The sequence below is a fragment of the Lytechinus pictus genome, chromosome 11 (genome assembly GCF_037042905.1).
Source record: "Lytechinus pictus isolate F3 Inbred chromosome 11, Lp3.0, whole genome shotgun sequence".
NCBI classification, from domain to species: domain Eukaryota; kingdom Metazoa; phylum Echinodermata; class Echinoidea; order Temnopleuroida; family Toxopneustidae; genus Lytechinus; species Lytechinus pictus.
In genome coordinates this window covers 24796469-24814631 of record NC_087255.1, presented here as the reverse complement: position 1 = coordinate 24814631, position 18163 = coordinate 24796469, and the positions used below count along the sequence as shown (strand labels likewise).

The 18163-nt window shown below is 35.0% G+C and overlaps 1 long non-coding RNA gene across 1 annotated transcript; it reads right to left on the bottom strand.

Moving 5' to 3' along the window:
- Positions 1 to 1112: 1112 nt before the first annotated feature.
- LOC135155891 (uncharacterized) lies at positions 1113 to 10420 on the bottom strand. The gene is made up of 5 exons (XR_010295005.1): positions 10342 to 10420; positions 2731 to 3041; positions 2126 to 2413; positions 1523 to 1811; positions 1113 to 1205 (listed from the first exon to the last, which is right to left on the bottom strand). It is a non-coding gene; the product is annotated as an uncharacterized LOC135155891 (long non-coding RNA).
- Positions 10421 to 18163: the final 7743 nt, after the last annotated feature.

The following is an 18163-nucleotide window of genomic DNA, read 5'->3' as shown; positions in this document are numbered from 1 at the left end:
AATGCAGTAGATATTGACAGTTGATCGTAAGGTAACACTATATATGGGGTAAATGTTGCAAACAAACTGACATTATAATCATAATCCAATATTGACTATTCACGAAACAAACTGGATATGTGACCTCTAAAGACATAAAATTGTAGTGTACAAACATGTGCCATTGAAAATCATAATCGTGTAATATATGACAATATAACAAATTACAGTGAATTGTCTTTCGCTGTACTACTAAGATCTGTTATCCTGATGTAAAAAAGAAGACAAACAGTAACTGTTATCAATGATATCCATCAGATTCTGTTTCATATATCAGCAACATCAACCAATATAAGAATTATGGTAATGCCAAGATAAGATAAGTGACATGCATGTATAACTTCTTTTCCCCAAGGAGCATGCATAAGATCTATCTTTACAATATATCACTCAAAACACTGTGTGAATACAAGGATTTACAAACTTACAGAAAATAAACGTGTTAAATTCCCAAAATCTTGCAATGTATGTGCAAAGTTAAAACACAAATGTAATAAAATTCATCATGAATGGCGCTTTGTTTCTGCATCCCCCCCCCCCTCTCTCTCTCTCTCTACTATTCACCCTATCTCTTCCTCTGTCTCAAATAAGATACAACTATAAAGGAATGAGAGCGTAAAAGGAATTGAATAATCAGAAACAAAAACTATGGTATAAAAATACATGTAGTTACATGGAAGTGCACACAAAATCCCAAAATATCTTGTGTGGAACAAAAGTATATGTTTACATTGTCATACCAGTAAAAATAAGACTAAAATCACACAGAAACATGGTATCAGAAAATAAATGTAAGTCAGAGGTGGAAAAATGGACATGAACACACGTTAGTATGAATAAAAAAAAAAAGTATGCCGAGCCATACAGAGTGGCATTCAAAATGTCTTGGTCGAGATCGAGGCTACTTCTGCCACAATGCTGTTATGACAGAGCTGTAAACACTCCCCAAGGCCTAGTCTTCGCTGAACGAGGTATCACCGGAGGGCTGAAGTCCTGGGGTGATGTTACCGTTGTGTGTTGGACGATGAGGACAGCCTTCTGACTCGAGGGCGGTAGTTTGTTTGAACTGGTGAGCATAGGGATATGGTGGTGCACTGTCATTGGTGACTAGGGTTGTAGAAGTGAGCTTTGCAACGTTGCGCTTTGCAGTCATCTGAAGAAGTTATCTGAAGAAGTGAAATTTTAAAAAATCATTTGAAGATTAGGAATATGAACACTACTGAATTTTTCTTTCTTAAAAGTGTTAAACTTATTAATGAACGCATTTGACATAAAAAGTGTTCTGTCTATGCAACCCCAATGTAACATTTTCAAAGCAAAAAGATATGTCATAGAATTGCCAATTTACTCCAGGTGTGCCAATTTTGTGGGAATCTAACAGTGTAGTGGCCGAGGTCAACCATCTATCCGGAGGAGCCTGAAATAACTCAGTACAGTAGGGTTAGGCTTTTACAAACATTTTAGTTTGGCAATCTTTCCTTACCCTGTATATGGTGGTGTTCCATTCTTCTGCCACAATGCTGTTATGATGACAGAGCCGTAAAAACCCCCCAAAGGCCTAGTCTTTGCTGAACCAGGTATCACCGGAGGGCTGAAGTCCTTGGGTGATGTTACCGCTGTGTGTTGGATGATGAGGACAGCCTTCTGACTCGAGGGCGGTAGTTTCTTTCAACTGGTGAGCAAAGGGATATGGTGGTGCACTGTCAGTGGTGACTAGGGTTGTAGAAGTGAGCTTTGTAACGTTGCGCTTTGCAGTCATCTGAAGAAGTTAACTGAAGAAGTGAAATTAAAAAAAATCATTTGAAAATTAGGAATATGAACAGTACTGAATTTCTTTCTTAAAAGTGTTTACCTTATTAATGAACGCATTTGACATAAAAAGTGTTCTGTCTATGCAACCCCAATGTAACATTTTCAAAGCAAAAAGATGTGTCATAGAATTGCCAATTTACTCCAGGTGTGCCAATTTTGTGGGAATCAACAGTGTAGTGGCCGAGGTCAACCATCTATCCGGAGGAGCTTGAAATAACTCAGTACAGTAGGGTTAGGCTTTTTCAAACATTTTAGTTTGGCAATCTTTCCTTACCATGTATACGCTGGTGTTCCATACTTCTGCCACAATGCTGTTATGATGACAGAGCCGTAAACACTCCCCAAGGCCTAGTCTTTGCTGAACCAGGTATCACCGGAGGGCTGAAGTCCTGGGGTGATGTTACCGCTGTGTGTTGGACGATGAGGACAGCCTTCTGACTCGAGGGTGGTAGTTTGTTTGAACTGGTGAGCAAAGGGATATGGTGGTGCACTGTCATTGGTGACTAGGGTTCTAGAAGTGAGCTTTGCAACGTTGCGCTTTGCAGTCTATTGAAGAAGTTATCTGAAGAAGTGAAATAAAAAAAAAATCATTTGAAGATTAGGAATATAAACAGTACTAAATGTTTCTTTTTTAAAAGTGTTAACATTATTAATGAAAGCATTTGACCTAAAAAGTATTCTGTCTATGCAACCCCAATGTAACATTTTCAAAGCAAAAAGATATGTCATAGAATTGCCAATTTACTCCAGCTGTGCCAATTTTGTGGGAATCAACAGTGTAGTGGCCGAGGTCAGCCATCTATCAGGAGGAGCTTGAAATAACTCAGTACAGTAGGGTTAGGCTTTTTCAAACATTTTAGTTTGGCAATCTTTCCTTACCCTGTAAAGGTCCCGATACATTACATGTATATGCTGGTGTTCCATACTTCTGCCACAATGCTGTTTTGGTGACAGAGCCGTAAACACTCCCCAAGGCCTAGTCTTCGCTGAACCAGGTATCACCGGAGGGCTGAAGTCCTGGGGTGATGTTACCGCTGTGTGTTGGACGATGAGGACAGCCTTCTGACTCGAGGGCGGTAGTTTGTTTCAACTGGTGAGCAAAGGAATATGGTGGTGCACTGTCATTGGTGACTAGGGTTCTAGAAGTGAGCTTTGCAACGTTGTGCTTTGCAGTCTATTGAAGAAGTTAACTGAAGAAGTGAAATAAAAAAAATCATTTGAAGATTAGGAATATAAACAGTACTAAATGTTTCTTTTTTAAAAGTGTTAACATTATTAATGAACGCATTTGACATAAAAAGTATTCTGTCTATGCAACCCCAATGTAACATTTTCAAAGCAAAAAGATATGTCATAGAATTGCCAAATTACTCCAGGTGTAAAGGGCCTCCTTCCTTTTTTTCGAAAAAACAGGACGCTAAACATGTTTTATTTTTTTATTTGGCCTTTACAATAAATATCAAAAAGCAATCTTAACAGCTTCGTGGTAACTATAATATGTAGGGATGACCTCTGTTTCCAATAAATCTAGTCCTTTGCTGTACACATGATCTATCATTGTTCCCTTCTCAGTAGTAGCATTTACAACATGCTGTTTGTAACCTTTATTACACATCAGCTTGTTTACCTGTGAAGAACCTTTAAACAAATCCTCATTAAAATCTCCCATCACAATACACCTAATGCTTCTTTTGTGTAATGCATTTAGCAAATTGTCTAATGATTCACAGAATGATTTGATACTATATGATGGAGGTCGATAAACAACTGAAATCACAACAGAAACTGGTTTGGTGACAAGAATTGCGATAAACTCTAAGTTGTCGACAGATATGTCTAATCTACTTGAATATGTATTCTTAACATACATTCCAACACCTCCATGCGATTGTTCTTTGAGTACATTTCCAACTCCAGAATTACAGTATGAAAGATGTCGTGGCTGATGATAAAATCGAAAGTTATCTAAAACAACGTCACAGAGATCATTATCATTAATCCATGTTTCGGTCAAGCAAATAAAATCTACATTCACAAATTGGCACTGGGATTTGAAATCGATAAAATGCTGTTTTAATCCTTGTACATTTTGCATTACCAAAGAAAAGTTATAATCGTGAATATCTTCCGAAGTTTCATTCTTGATAAACGGCTTCATAATCTCAATGCGTTCTTTAATTTCTGGATTACAATATATACGTTTAGGATCGAAATGTTCTATCACAAGTCCAGATAACGAAGTAACGCGACTAAGCCCAACATATGCCTGTCCAGATTGAAATACACTTTTTAATGATACAACAGCTTTGTCTAATGTTGAACCTTGTACTTTATGAATTGTGCAAGCATAAGCAAGCTTAAGTGGAAATTGTTTTCTCACATATTTCTTACCAATGGATTCTTGAGACATTTCGATTGAATGAATACCCACATCGGCCTTCTCAAAATTAACTTTGATGCAAACTGGATTCAAATTTGTATGATCCATTATTATTTCTGTTACATTTCCAAAACATCCATTTGTCAGGCCTTTACTAACATCAATGTTCTTGAGCAACATCACTCTAGCATTAACTGCAATCCACAGATAAGAAGGCAACTGGGTTTTCATCTTTGTATAAGGTTTTTCCCGTATTTGATTTCCCTTTTTAACATCTTTGTCAATGTCTTGTGCTTTTACGCATATCACATCTCCACATTTTGTATGCAATAATTTCTTGTTCCAAGCATCTACTTCCTTGTTACATGCATAGATATGCAGAGCATTTTCACATTCTTCACCAGTCTCACAGGACTTGAGCATTGCTAGGTCTTCATCACAGAGAATCTCTTCCCCTCGTTTTACACGTAATCTATTTAAGAGAAGAGCGAATTGGGTATCGTCTTTTTGTCTCATAATGTCTTCAAGTTCTACTTTCTTGAAATTAGCATTCCACAATGCACCACTGAGTGTGTCTTTATATAAAGGAGTTCCTAAGACTGGAGGTAACTGATACATGTCTCCCACAGCAATAACTGAAACACCAGCAAAAGCAGTTTGATCGCGTGATTGTTTTATTTGTCGTAGGCGGCCGTGAATGTAAGACATTAACTTTTGATTTACCATTGATACTTCATCTATGATTAAAATTTGCAATTCAGCCAGCTTATTTCGAAGGACACTTATTTTCTCATCACTCAGCGGTTGATACAGTACTTGTGCATTGATTGGAATAGAAAGAATACTATGTATAGTATGGCCATTGATATTGTATGCAGCTACTCCGGTTGGAGCCATTTTCAATACTGAGACATCATCAGGATGTGGCAACATTCGGGCTAGTATACGTGTTGCTTCATAGTAAAGACATTTGATCAAATGACTCTTTCCAGTGCCAGCACCTCCAGTTAGAAACATATGAAACGGTTCGACCGATTTTCCATTTACTCTATCTAAACACCACTGTCGTATTTTGTAAAAAACACTCTGTTGCTTCTCATTCAAAGACCTCATCAAAAAATGTCCATCTTGTTTGGAAATTTTTACAGAACGTAGTTCGATGCTATAGTCATCTTTTTTCGCTTCATTCTTTAAATCAGGGATATCAAGATCTCCATCACAATCTTCGACATCTACATTTTCTTTGGGATGTTCAAGTCGCTCTACTTCCTTTTCCGGACATAAAAGACCCCATGCATCTTCGTATGGACCAAATTTGTCAAGATGCTCCTGTGCATGATCAATTGCATCGGCATTCATTTCAAACTTCTTTCGGTTAGTACAGACAATTGACGAGACTTTCACCAATTCACGTCCACATATTTTCACAGAACCTGTCTCGTAGAACTCTTGATGTGTTTCAAATGTTGGGGGCTTTAATTGTCCATCTTCAAAATATGGCAGAAAGAGTTGCAAAATGCTCAAATAATATTTTTCTGGTGAGATGATGGGTGAAAATCGGGGATACCTTACAACTGCATCTTCCGTACGAGTACGCTTCTGAATATACCCCAGATCGTTATCTAATTTAAAGACATTTTTACTTCTTGTACTTGGCGTTTGGGATGCAGTTAAGATTCTGTACTGAGAACAAAACTTTGCAAGACACATATCACTGAATTCTGTGTTTCTAGGTCGAGCTTTGTATCTGTCAAGCTTGCTAGGCATCCAAACATTCTCATCATCATCATTATCGTTATCTGGTCTGCTTTTTATAACGCTTAATGGTAAACTCATTCTGACAGGGTTGGGTCCAACAGGAATAAATTCCACTTTCCTAGAACATTCTTTCAATCTGAGACTGCAAACACGATAGACGCTTTCTTGAGCAGACACTTCACGATTTTGCATGTACACCTGGCCAAGTTTTTTCATGCTTTCCTTTGCGTTATCATTTCCCTCTTTCATTTCTGATAGTGTATGACTCAATAGCAATCCGATTTCTCGTTCAGCTTTTGACATGTAGGATACAATATAAGCCACGCATGCAAATACATTTGTTACGAACTGCAAATCCATGTTGGCATTCCAACTTCTTAGTAGACTTGGATTAAACTGATTTACCCATACATCTTGTATTTCTCTTTTGATGATTATACTTTGTTGTGATGCTAATTCATTATGTGCATTCTCAAATTGATTTTGTGTAATGCCAAGCTTTTCAAAGAGATGGTTTACACTGTTGTACTCGATTCCATTGGATAATGCATCTTTAACTGAATTCAACAATTTCTCTGCATCATCTTTAGTCTTTTCAGAAGCTTTAACTTGATCATTGTCATTTTCCTTATTTTGCACTTTCCCACAATCTTTAGCTGGAATCTCTTCAACGGGTGTTACAATGAATGTTTTTCCAGATGGTGGTCTCGGGAAATTAAATCTACACGCCTTCCCTGTTTTTGTGCAAGATTTAGAATGTTTCTTACTGTGTTGTTGGACCTTGCTTACTATTTCATGTAGTTCTTGATCTTCCTTTTCATCTGGTTTCTGGCAACAAATGTATTTATCTACGAATTGTACGACATCATCATCATTATCGATACCCAACTGTGGAGCATTTTGAACCCAGAACAAGGCATGAATATGAGGGGAACCACGAGCTTGATACTCTACTCTCCAAAATGAATCAACTACTTTACCAATCGGTGCAGCGGGAGATAAAATAACTTTCTTCATAAAAGTGTGAAATCTTTTATCAAACATTCTGGCAACTGTTACTGGATTTGATCTTAAAAGATTACATTTTTCTGTATAATCTAATTCACTCGATTCCCTGGTGTCTCCTTTTTGTCTAAGCAATGTATTCATTAATTCTGGCCATCTCATATCGGCAGATGAGAAAGAAGCAAACCATGTGGGCTTTCCAAGCTGTCTTACCATTGCGAGAACATCTTTTTGTGTCTTTTGCCAGAATGGAGGTGTCCCACGAATTTGCTTTAAAAATTTATAGCCCTTGTCTGATTTTAGTATTTTTTTAACTTTCTCTGCATCTTTCAAATCTGAGGCAGTTATTGAAGACGAATCATCTTTTTTGTTTTGACTTTGCCTTAATGCGATAGAAACTTGTGATATAACCTGTTGAATTTCATAAATATATTGTGCATAAAAGATGTAATCTGTATTCTGAGCAAATCTGTTGTCCACGTGCATCAATCGGTTGTGCAGATAACGTCCCAATGTAATTTTTTCATCTCTTCTATCATGGAATGTTGGTTGACCTTTAGGAAATAATACTGGGAAACATTTGGCCTCATTGCTTTCATCTTGTAGAATTGATACAGGGCTTCTTCCTTCACAAGGAGCACAACATATTATGTCTTCAAAATACTGATCTAATATTTCCTGTCCAATATCTACTGGCTGGAGACACGAGTCTAACTGAATACCGCATAATCGTTCTTCCATATCGTCTTCAGTGTCATTGTCATCTATTTTTTTTTGTACTTTACTGTTGTCTTGCATGTTTTCATTAGCATTTTTGTCTTTGGACAAAATGTAATCAATTTGTTCTTCCATTTCCTTCCAATATTTGGCTAAACGAGCTTTACCATCGATATCCACTGCTTCTTCCTTTTCATTATCTTTTTCATTTCGTTCAAGTGAGTTTTCCCATTTATCATTTACTGTAACATCAAAATACCACTTATTATTTGCTTTTAAATACTGCACAGCATTAAGCAAGTTAGATTTATCTACAAATCTGTACTCATAACAACCTTTGTAAGACAATTTTCTTTTCAGCTTAACACGGATCAATTGATCTTCAGTCTGTGGTCTTGGCAACATATCTACTGTTTCAAAAGTGTTTGAAGGGACACAAACAACTGGGCCATGAACACCATTTTGACCACCTTTGGGCAAAGCCATTAACTTCATAAAAGGGATATGTAGTGCAATCAAATGCTGTTCTAGAGTGTTTAAGTTGGCAAGTTCTTCTGGGACTTGATGTAATTGTAAATTATTTATGTTTGCTTCTCCAGGTACTTTTCCAGACCGCAACTTTCTGTGACAAGTGTAGCATATCCACAGTGATGATCTGGCTGACTGGCGTATTTGACATTCTGATCTGCATTCTGAATTGCAAACATGCAAATATTTTTCACTTATACATGTCTGAAGTTTATAATTGGTCTTCATACATTTTATTACTTGGTTCTCAAAGAGAAGTTTAAAGCAAACACAGCAAACAAATTCTGGACCATGAGAAATAATCTTCCTAAACTCCTGTAGTACATTATCATACTCGGACATTTTGAATTTATTAACTAGAGCTCTTTTAAGATTCTGTTTCATTACTTTTTGTCTATATTTTTCTATTTTTTTATATTTAATATTTAACCTCATCAGTATCTTTTCCCTTAGTTTCTTATTTGTGTATCTAGTTTGGGACAGGGATTTCATAGCTGTCTTGTGTTTTTGTTTAAAATGCATATCCTTCTGGTATCTCTTTCTCATGCTTATTTTCATAGCAGCCTTTTGCTTTTGTTTAAAATGCATATCCTTCTGGTATCTCTTTCTCATAGCAGCCTTTTTTTGTTGTTTAAAATGCATATCCTTCAAGTATCTCTTTTTCATGCTTATTTTCATAGCAGCCTTTTGCTTTTGTTTAAAATGCATATCCTTCTGGTATCTCTTTCTCATAGCAGCCTTTTTTTGTTGTTTAAAATGCATATCCTTCAAGTATCTCTTTCTCATGCTTATTTTCATAGCAGCCTTTTGCTTTTGTTTAAAATGCATATCCTTCTGGTATCTCTTTATCATGCTCATTTTCATAGAAGCCTTTTGCTTTTGTTTAAAATGCATATCCTTCAAGTATCTCTTTCTCATGCTTATTTTCATTGTAGATTTTTGCTTTTGTTTAAAATTCTTGTTGTTATGGTACATATGCTTTATTTTATTTCGCATGGTGGTTTTTAAATTTTCTTTGAACTGTTCATTTGTCCTATATTTCTGTTTATTCAAATTAAGAGTTTTTTGTTTATACTGTTTATCAGAGTGATATTTGTCTTTCATAGAAGTGACCTGTTTTTTCCTAAAACTTGGATCTTGTTTGTACTTTCTGTTCTGTCTTTGTTTGTTATAACTTGCCTTCTTTGAATTGCATGATGAATCATTGTCTTTCTCTTCCCAGTATTTTTGTTTTACTTGATTTTTTTTGGTCATTTTCCAGATTACATCATGATCATATTTATCCCTCTCCATAATTGATCTCTTCATTTTACGTATGTTTGCATTGAGAACTTGCTTTTTTTTCTTACTATTTCTGTCTATTGCCTTTGTCACAGCTCGTCTTTCTCTCTGTCGCTCTTTATTGTCATTCCTTTTTTGATTATAAGTTTTTCTTTTACGTTTCTTCCCGGAATTGTCAGCATTTGCAATTTTTTTTGTTTCAGTAGTCTTTCCTTGCTTGATACTATTTGCACATAAATTTCTACTTGTTTTTTTCACATCATCCTCTTTTCTTTTCCCCAATTTAGTTTTTCGAACTTCATTACCAAGGTGAACATCAACTTTTGCATCATTTTCAATGTTACTCAATTTTCGTTTTTTACTTAAAGTTGAGTTGGACTTCTGAACTTTGTCTGCTAGATTCAATTTATTCGAGTCATTTTCACACTTGGTACAATTTTTTGAATCTCCATTTTGTTCGTTCACATATTCTGTCTTGATAGAGTCATTTCTTTTCAAAAGACAACTATTATTCAGCTGTGGTTCTTTTAGTTTCGTTAAGGTAATTGTCACACTCTTCAGTTTCAATTCCTGACCGTTATAATGTACATCATGAATGATTGCTTCGTTTGCTTTTTCAGAGTAGTGAAATAAATTTGGGCTATCAATCATGGTTTGTGGGGAAACACTCTCATCCGATCTTTGAACTTCATCAAAGCTTTCACAATGTATGGAACATCCAGAGCTTCCAGACTGACTTTCACTGTGCGTATTTGACAAAGGAATTGGATTACAAACAAAATCCTGTAACTGTGGATAGCCTTTCAAGGTTTCATTCTTACCGGAAGTTGCTTTAGCACATACACTAGTTACTTCATATTCGGTGTGAAGGGGGCATCCCATTGATTTTGCTAACCTCATGCAATGCTTGTACACACCTTGCCAGCTTTGAGTACGAAGTACAACACTGTGTCCATTACAAATCAGGAAACCTCGACTGCTTCTGGAATGTGAATCAAATATAAAGAAAACATCTTGACCAGATAATACAATGAAAGTACTTCTAGCAAATGTCACAAAACATGCATCAGAATCAGTACAGAGTTCTTTTTCAAGTGCTTGCTTCAATGTCATCGAAAGAGACTGGGCCAATATCAATTCATCTCCATCTAACAATCCAGTGACTGGTTCACGGCATACTATGTTAAACAATTCATTGTACGCATCCAAATATTCGTATAGATCAGATATCAATAAGTATTGGTTGTCGAGTGAAGTGGATCGCCGTATGTAACAGTATAATTCATTACCGTTATTCAAAATCCTGTCTAGATCTGTACTTTTCCAATCATTGGCATTTTTTACCTTGCTATACAACAGTGCAGATAGTGAATTGGTAACACACTGCTTTCCACTTAAGTCACCAAATCTTGTATCACCTTGATTGAATGTCCCTTGGGCAACAAGTGTTATTTGTGTATTGACACTCGTGCATTTGTCTTTGTGATCACTTTCAAGGGTTTCATCCTTGGTGTTACGTTCGTTGTGAACAACTGATTCAGACGGATGTTCGTTCCTAAATTTACTTGCACACTGTTCATATGTCATGTCAAAAAGATTTGCAGTACTTTTCTTCTTATCATGATTTAACGTACCAGTCTCCAGCGTAAGCCTACGTTTTTTTCCCTTTGGGTCAACATGATCTTGAAATGTTTCAGGAGACTTATCCACTACTTCATAAATTTCTTCTTCTAACTGCCATTTGGATCTACACTTCTTGAACACATGCTTCATTTTAACATCAGCCTGATTTGATGGACATGGCAAGGTTCTCTTTGACGTTTTATCTTCTTTAGTTGTTCTTGTCTGTTCCAATGAATTGAAATTGACAAAATCTACAGATTCAACAACATTAAAGTGAACATTTCCTGTGTATAGTATATAAATTCCCTTATCAGATGTTACAATATTTATTCTTCCAGGTTTCTTTGCAGAGTACAATTGCCAACATGGTACTTGGTCATTGTATGAATAAATATCAGTATCGATTAAATTTGCTAAAGCACTAATTTCAGTATCTGTAGCCCATGTTCTGTCTTCCATTATTCCACGTTTCAGAACATATTCTCTGACTGTTCTATACTCTTGCCTCAATGTATTACTAAACATGTCCTTGGTTTGCAATAAATGTTTCACAGTGGCATTTCTTAGAATTGGATAATTACGCTCAGTTCCAGAAATTACATAGGAAATTGCGCGAAAGAAACAATTGCCATCATCAGTAATTTGTTTACTATGTAAAGGAACTCCAATAAAGCTATTTTTATCTAGCCTTGAATCACAGCTTTTGCCTATATATCTGATATTCAGTTTTGAACAAATGTTCTGTTTGTCATTATTCTGGAGGGGTACAAATTTGAAATCTTTATCCGGTCTATCACGTAATCCAAGATCTGCTACAAATTCAACTTCTGTTTCTGTTTCATCAGTACATGTGTACATTTTAGCATCTATTGCCTTTTCAATGTCTTCGTCTTTGATATATGTATCTGAAGAAGATTCTAAAGGATTTATTGAATGAGCATCACCAATAAATGACATATCAGTATCATTGTCTGTACCATGTTTTAATGTATCAAAGCTTCTATTCTTTAAGTCATTATCAAACACTGTATCTTCTTCTACACCATCTGAAACATATGAAAAATCATTTTTCATCATATCATCATTTTCCAATACTGATTCACAGACATTGTCTACTGGTTCATTTCTGGGCATATCTTTTGGTCTATCACAAACATTCAAAGGCATATTGCGTTCTGGTGAAACACTTCTATCGAATAAATCATATCCAGGACCTGCGTCTGTATCACTATCAGATTCTATACAATATCTTGCACACGAACGTTTCACTGGTATATGAACATCACTGCCACTATCATCGTCTATTTCAATTTCCCTATTTTCATCAAAATTCAGTTCTAGCAGATTATTCTTTGAATCAGCCTGCACAACTCCATCTGAACCTTTATCGTCTTTCATATTGCAAATATGCTTGTCTGAGTTTTCATCATTTTTACATGTATTTGGATCAAGTCCTTGGTCACCTGCATTCATAGATTTCTTTGAATACAGCTTCTCATTCTTCTTTTCATCTTTGTCAAATCTAATCTCCGATTTATCACAAGAGTGATTTCCATCAGTACCTTTCTTCCCTTTGATACACTGACCTTTCTTGTTCCTTGCTTTACCTTGTTCTTTTTTCTTGCCACCAGCATGAACTCTGTACATTCGCAAATCCTTGATCTGTTCAAAAAGATTACGAGTGCATGCATGAATATCAACACATGAATCTGTTCTTGATCGAGTACTTGGCAAATAACTTGCTACGTCAGCCCAGGATCGTGCTTGCACTGCTTCAATTTGCACACAGGTCTCACTGTACAATTTCATTGAATGTGGGGACTGCACACTGTATGCATATATAGCCAAAAGAGTTTCTGTATAAGATTGCAAACTGACATCTTCTTTTTTTACATTCTTGTTTTCCTTACATACATTTTTCTTTTGGTTTCCATTTTTTTTCTTATGGCTTTCATAGAATGTCTTCATTACTTTGCCGATGTAAGTCACACCTGGTTCCAAGACTACACCATTCACTGATTTTCTTTTGATTTTTCCGTCTGTTCGATGATCACCTTTTGATTTGGAATACAATTTTCTCTCTTTAATTTTCTCCATCCATTTTGTCTTTCTTGATTTTACAGTAACCCAGTCATCAGCATCATCTTCAAATTCTTCATTTCTCAATTGTTCATAATCAGATTGGGATAGATTTTCTGTGTCTACACGATCAGGTTTACATCTGTCACACTCACTCATTTCCATGTCATCAATACATCGTTTTTCAGGCAACATACAGGATTTCTTCCCCCTCTTTGCATACCTCTTCTTTGATCTGGTACATTTTCTTCCGTCCCTTTTCTTGGTTGATTGGTTTGGCATGTCAGTAATGCACTCTTCATCACCTTGATCCACAAGAAGCTCGTATCTATTGAAATGAGAAGGGATGCATACTTTATCAAACATGCGATGAGCAATGTTGCTATTGCCACAAAATGAACAAATCCAGATCAATTTCAGGTTACTCAGTTTGTCTTCACAAGGGAATCCCATACATGTCACATGAAATTGCTTACTACAACACTCACATGTTGCATCACTTTCATTTTCTTTGATGTCATTGCTACAAACAAAACATTCATCAGAGTCTGCATTGATCGTTGACTCGCAGCTCGACAGTATGTCTATGATTTCATCAAGTACGCTCATGAATTCAATTGTATCCATCACGACAAAATTTTCTTCCAAAACAAAGTTAAACAAATTTCAAAGCTATATAATGGATAAACTTATTTTCAAACTATCTCTGTTATATGGTCACCCAATACTGTTACTAATACTCTGTATTTTGATGATTTACAGTTTGACTTATCTATATAAATCAAAAGAATTCACTATAATGTATATGCCTTGTGATGGCGCTTTATTAATTAAAATTTGTATCCTTTGTGAAACAAATCTGAAATTAAGCTACGTGTCTAAATGGTACAACTTTGTATAAGAGATATTAATTCTCTCAATTTAAGATTTTTCTGCTTTGAAAATTTGTTATGTTTGAGTACTTATTTCAATCAAAAATCAATACAAAAGTGGAATGTATTCTTCAAAACGTTGTCTCAGTAAAGACCAAAATAAATTTATACCTCAATGTAAGTGAACTTCCGTTTACGATGTATTTAAACGTATTGTTTTTGCCTCAAGATGGCGCTCTTTAAGATAAACTTCTGTGTTATGTTATTTTTTATTGTGTAATTTCTCTCTGCTAGTACGAAGTGTTCTCGTTTTGTCTAATTAGATGGTCTTAGTTATTTTTCTAAATTCAACCTTATATGCTAAAGGTAATATTCACAAATTTTAGTTTTATCAAATCACTCAATCAACTTCCAACAATTCAGTTATTCAATCAATTCACTTTTTTTCTCTCTGTACACCAACAACTTTATCCAATGTCTTAAACAAGCAATTAACCAGTCAGCTTTCTTTCACTCAAAATCAACTTAAAAATAAAGTTTTCTTCTAATTCTTGTTTCTAACACTCTTGTCAAATCTCTTATTTTCTACAATTTCCACACAATTTCACAGTTTCAGCAACAGAAGAAATTGAAGATTCAATTTCAGGAGAGATCAAGATTGAGTTTGAGTAATATATTTCTTTTCTGTTATATGGTCACCCGATATTGTTACTAATACTCTGTATTTTGATGATTTACAGTTTGACTTATCTATATAAATCAAAAGAATTCACTATAATGTATATGCCTTGTGATGGCGCTCTATTAATTAAAATTTGTATCCTTTGTGAAACAAATCTGAAATTAAGCTACGTGTCTAAATGGTACAACTTTGTATAAGAGATATTAATTCTCTCAATTCAAGATTTTTCTGCTTTGAAAATTTGTTATGTTTGAGTACTTATTTCAATCAAAAATCAATACATAAGTGGAATGTATTCTTCAAAACGTTGTCTCAGTAAAGACCAAAATAAATTTATACCTCAATGTAAGTGAACTTCCGTTTACGATGTATTTACACGTATTGTTTTTGCCTCAAGATGGCGCTCTTTAAGATAAACTTCTGTGTTATGTTATTTTTTATTGTGTAATTTCTCTCTGCTAGTACGAAGTGTTCTCGTTTTGTCTAATTAGATGGTCTTAGTTATTTTTCTAAATTCAACCTTATATGCTAAAGGTAATATTCACAAATTTTAGTTTTATCAAATCACTCAATCAACTTCCAACAATTCAGTTATTCAATCAATTCACTTTTTTTCTCTCTGTACACCAACAACTTTATCCAATGTCTTAAACAAGCAATTGACCAGTCAGCTTTCTTTCACTCAAAATCAACTTAAAAATAAAGTTTTCTTCTAATTCTTGTTTCTAACACTCTTGTCAAATCTCTTATTTTCTACAATTTCCACACAATTTCACAGTTTCAGCAACAGAAGAAATTGAAGATTCAATTTCAGGAGAGATCAAGATTGAGTTTGAGTAATATATTTCTTTTCTGTTATATGGTCACCCGGTACTGTTACTAATACTCTGTATTTTGATGATTTACAGTTTGACTTATCTATATAAATCAAAAGAATTCACTATAATGTATATGCCTTGTGATGGCGCTCTATTAATTAAAATTCGTATCCTTTGTGAAACAAATCTGAAATTAAGCTACGTGTCTAAATGGTACAACTTTGTATAAGAGATATTAATTCTCTCAATTTAAGATTTTTCTGCTTTGAAAATTTGTTGTTTGAGTACTTATTTCAATCAAAAATCAATACAAAAGTGGAATGTATTCTTCAAAACGTTGTCTCAGTAAAGACCAAAATAAATTTATACCTCAATGTAAGTGAACTTCCGTTTACGATGTATTTAAACGTATTGTTTTTGCCTCAAGATGGCGCTCTTTAAGATAAACTTCTGTGTTATGTTATTTTTTATTGTGTAATTTCTCTCTGCTAGTACGAAGTGTTCTCGTTTTGCCTAATTAGATGGTCTTAGTTATTTTTCTAAATTCAACCTTATATGCTAAAGGTAATATTCACAAATTTTAGTTTTATCAAATCACTCAATCAACCAACCAAAACAATCTCTATTGGTCACAATCAACTTCCAACAATTCAGTTATTCAATCAATTCACTTTTTTTCTCTCTGTACACCAACAACTTTATCCAATGTCTTAAACAAGCAATTAACCAGTCAGCTTTCTTTCACTCAAAATCAACTTAAAAATAAAGTTTTCTTCTAATTCTTGTTTCTAACACTCTTGTCAAATCTCTTATTTTCTACAATTTCCACACAATTTCACAGTTTCAGCAACAGAAGAAATTGAAGATTCAATTTCAGGAGAGATCAAGATTGAGTTTGAGTAATATATTTCTTTGGTTTCTTTGGTTCTTTACAGAAGACAACTTGTGACTTCCAATATATAGATTCACAGAAGACAACTTGTGTCTTCCAATATATAGATTCACAGAAAACAACTTGTGTCTTCCAATATATAGATTGATGAAGGTGAAATGGAATAAATGGATAAAAGACACACCCTTTTGGGTGAGGTTCACTCTCTTCTGAGAGGAGGATCTCTTCGGAGATTAGGAAAGACGTGAAAGATGATATCAAGTTTTGCGTTAATGAATACAATGATAAAATGAAAACCCTTCTAGTGGGGTTCACTCTCTTCTTCGGAGAGCAGGATCTCTTCTGAGATTTGAAAAAAAGACACACCCTTCGGGGTGCGGTTCACTCTCTTCTTCGGAGAGCAGGATCTCTTCTGAGATTAGGAAAGATAAAGATAAACGAGTAAACAAAGACAGACAAATATACAATCACAAGACAAAACAAAGACTTCTCGTTGCAATTTGATCACAGGACCCAGACACCTGCAAGAAGAGATAATAACATATATGGTTTGTGGATTTCATACCCAGTATACACTACAGTGGAACCTCTTTATAATAAGGTCCTTAGCACCATGAAAATTACCTTGTGATATCAGGTTTCTCATTATATCAGGGTTAAAAAACAAAGAAATATAAAGAGTTGGGACCAGCAAAATTACCTTGTTATAAGAGGGTTTTGTTATATCTGACCTCTTTATAACGAGGTTTCACTGTAGTTACTATGGTAATGAAGAAAGCAGCCTCAAAACTAACCCATATTTCACGAAACACTAATCAACAAGTTTTAATCAAACTAAATGTTTATTATTAACGTTTTCTGTTTTTCCATTTGATACCAAATACATATCTCAATGCATGACTAAAAAGGAACAATTTAAACTGATGCATGTCAAAATCGACTAAAATATGCAGACCTCTGTTAGAGCACACACAAGAATGTGAACCAAAATATGACCTTTGACCCGATAAAAGACGGAACACTGGGGGCATCACTAAAAACTATAGATGTGTAGATTTTACTATGATGCACATCTTTTTAAAAAATATAAAAAATCCATCAATAAATGTAACCTGCAGAGCACACAACATATCCACCAAAATACAGTGTAACCTCGTTATAACAAGGACCTTGGGACCATGAAAATTACCTTGTTATAACAGGTTTCTCATTATATCAGGGTAAAAAAACCAGGAAATATTAAGAGCTGAGACCAGCAAAATTACCTTGTTATAAGAGGGTTTTGTTATATCCGACCTCTTTATAACGAGGTTCCACTGTATGACCTTTGACCTATTCCCTCCAAATTTATTTACATGTACCAAAATACATGTAACCCAAGATACAGTCAAGTTCACATTACACTAGCCTTTTGTCAAGGCCTTGTGCCTGTTACGTTTAAACCATCCACACTATCTATTCAATGATGGAATAGCACAATGATTGCACTCATTTGGGCAGTTCACATGTCGTGTTATTCCACCGTCAACAATACAGTATGGGATAAAACTCAGCCACGAGGACTTGACAAAATGCTAACATTATCCTGATTATACAGGGTGGCCCAGAAAGAATGCAACGATTTTGATCCGTTATTTCAACGAGATTCTTGATTGAATACCATTGATTTTTGCTGTA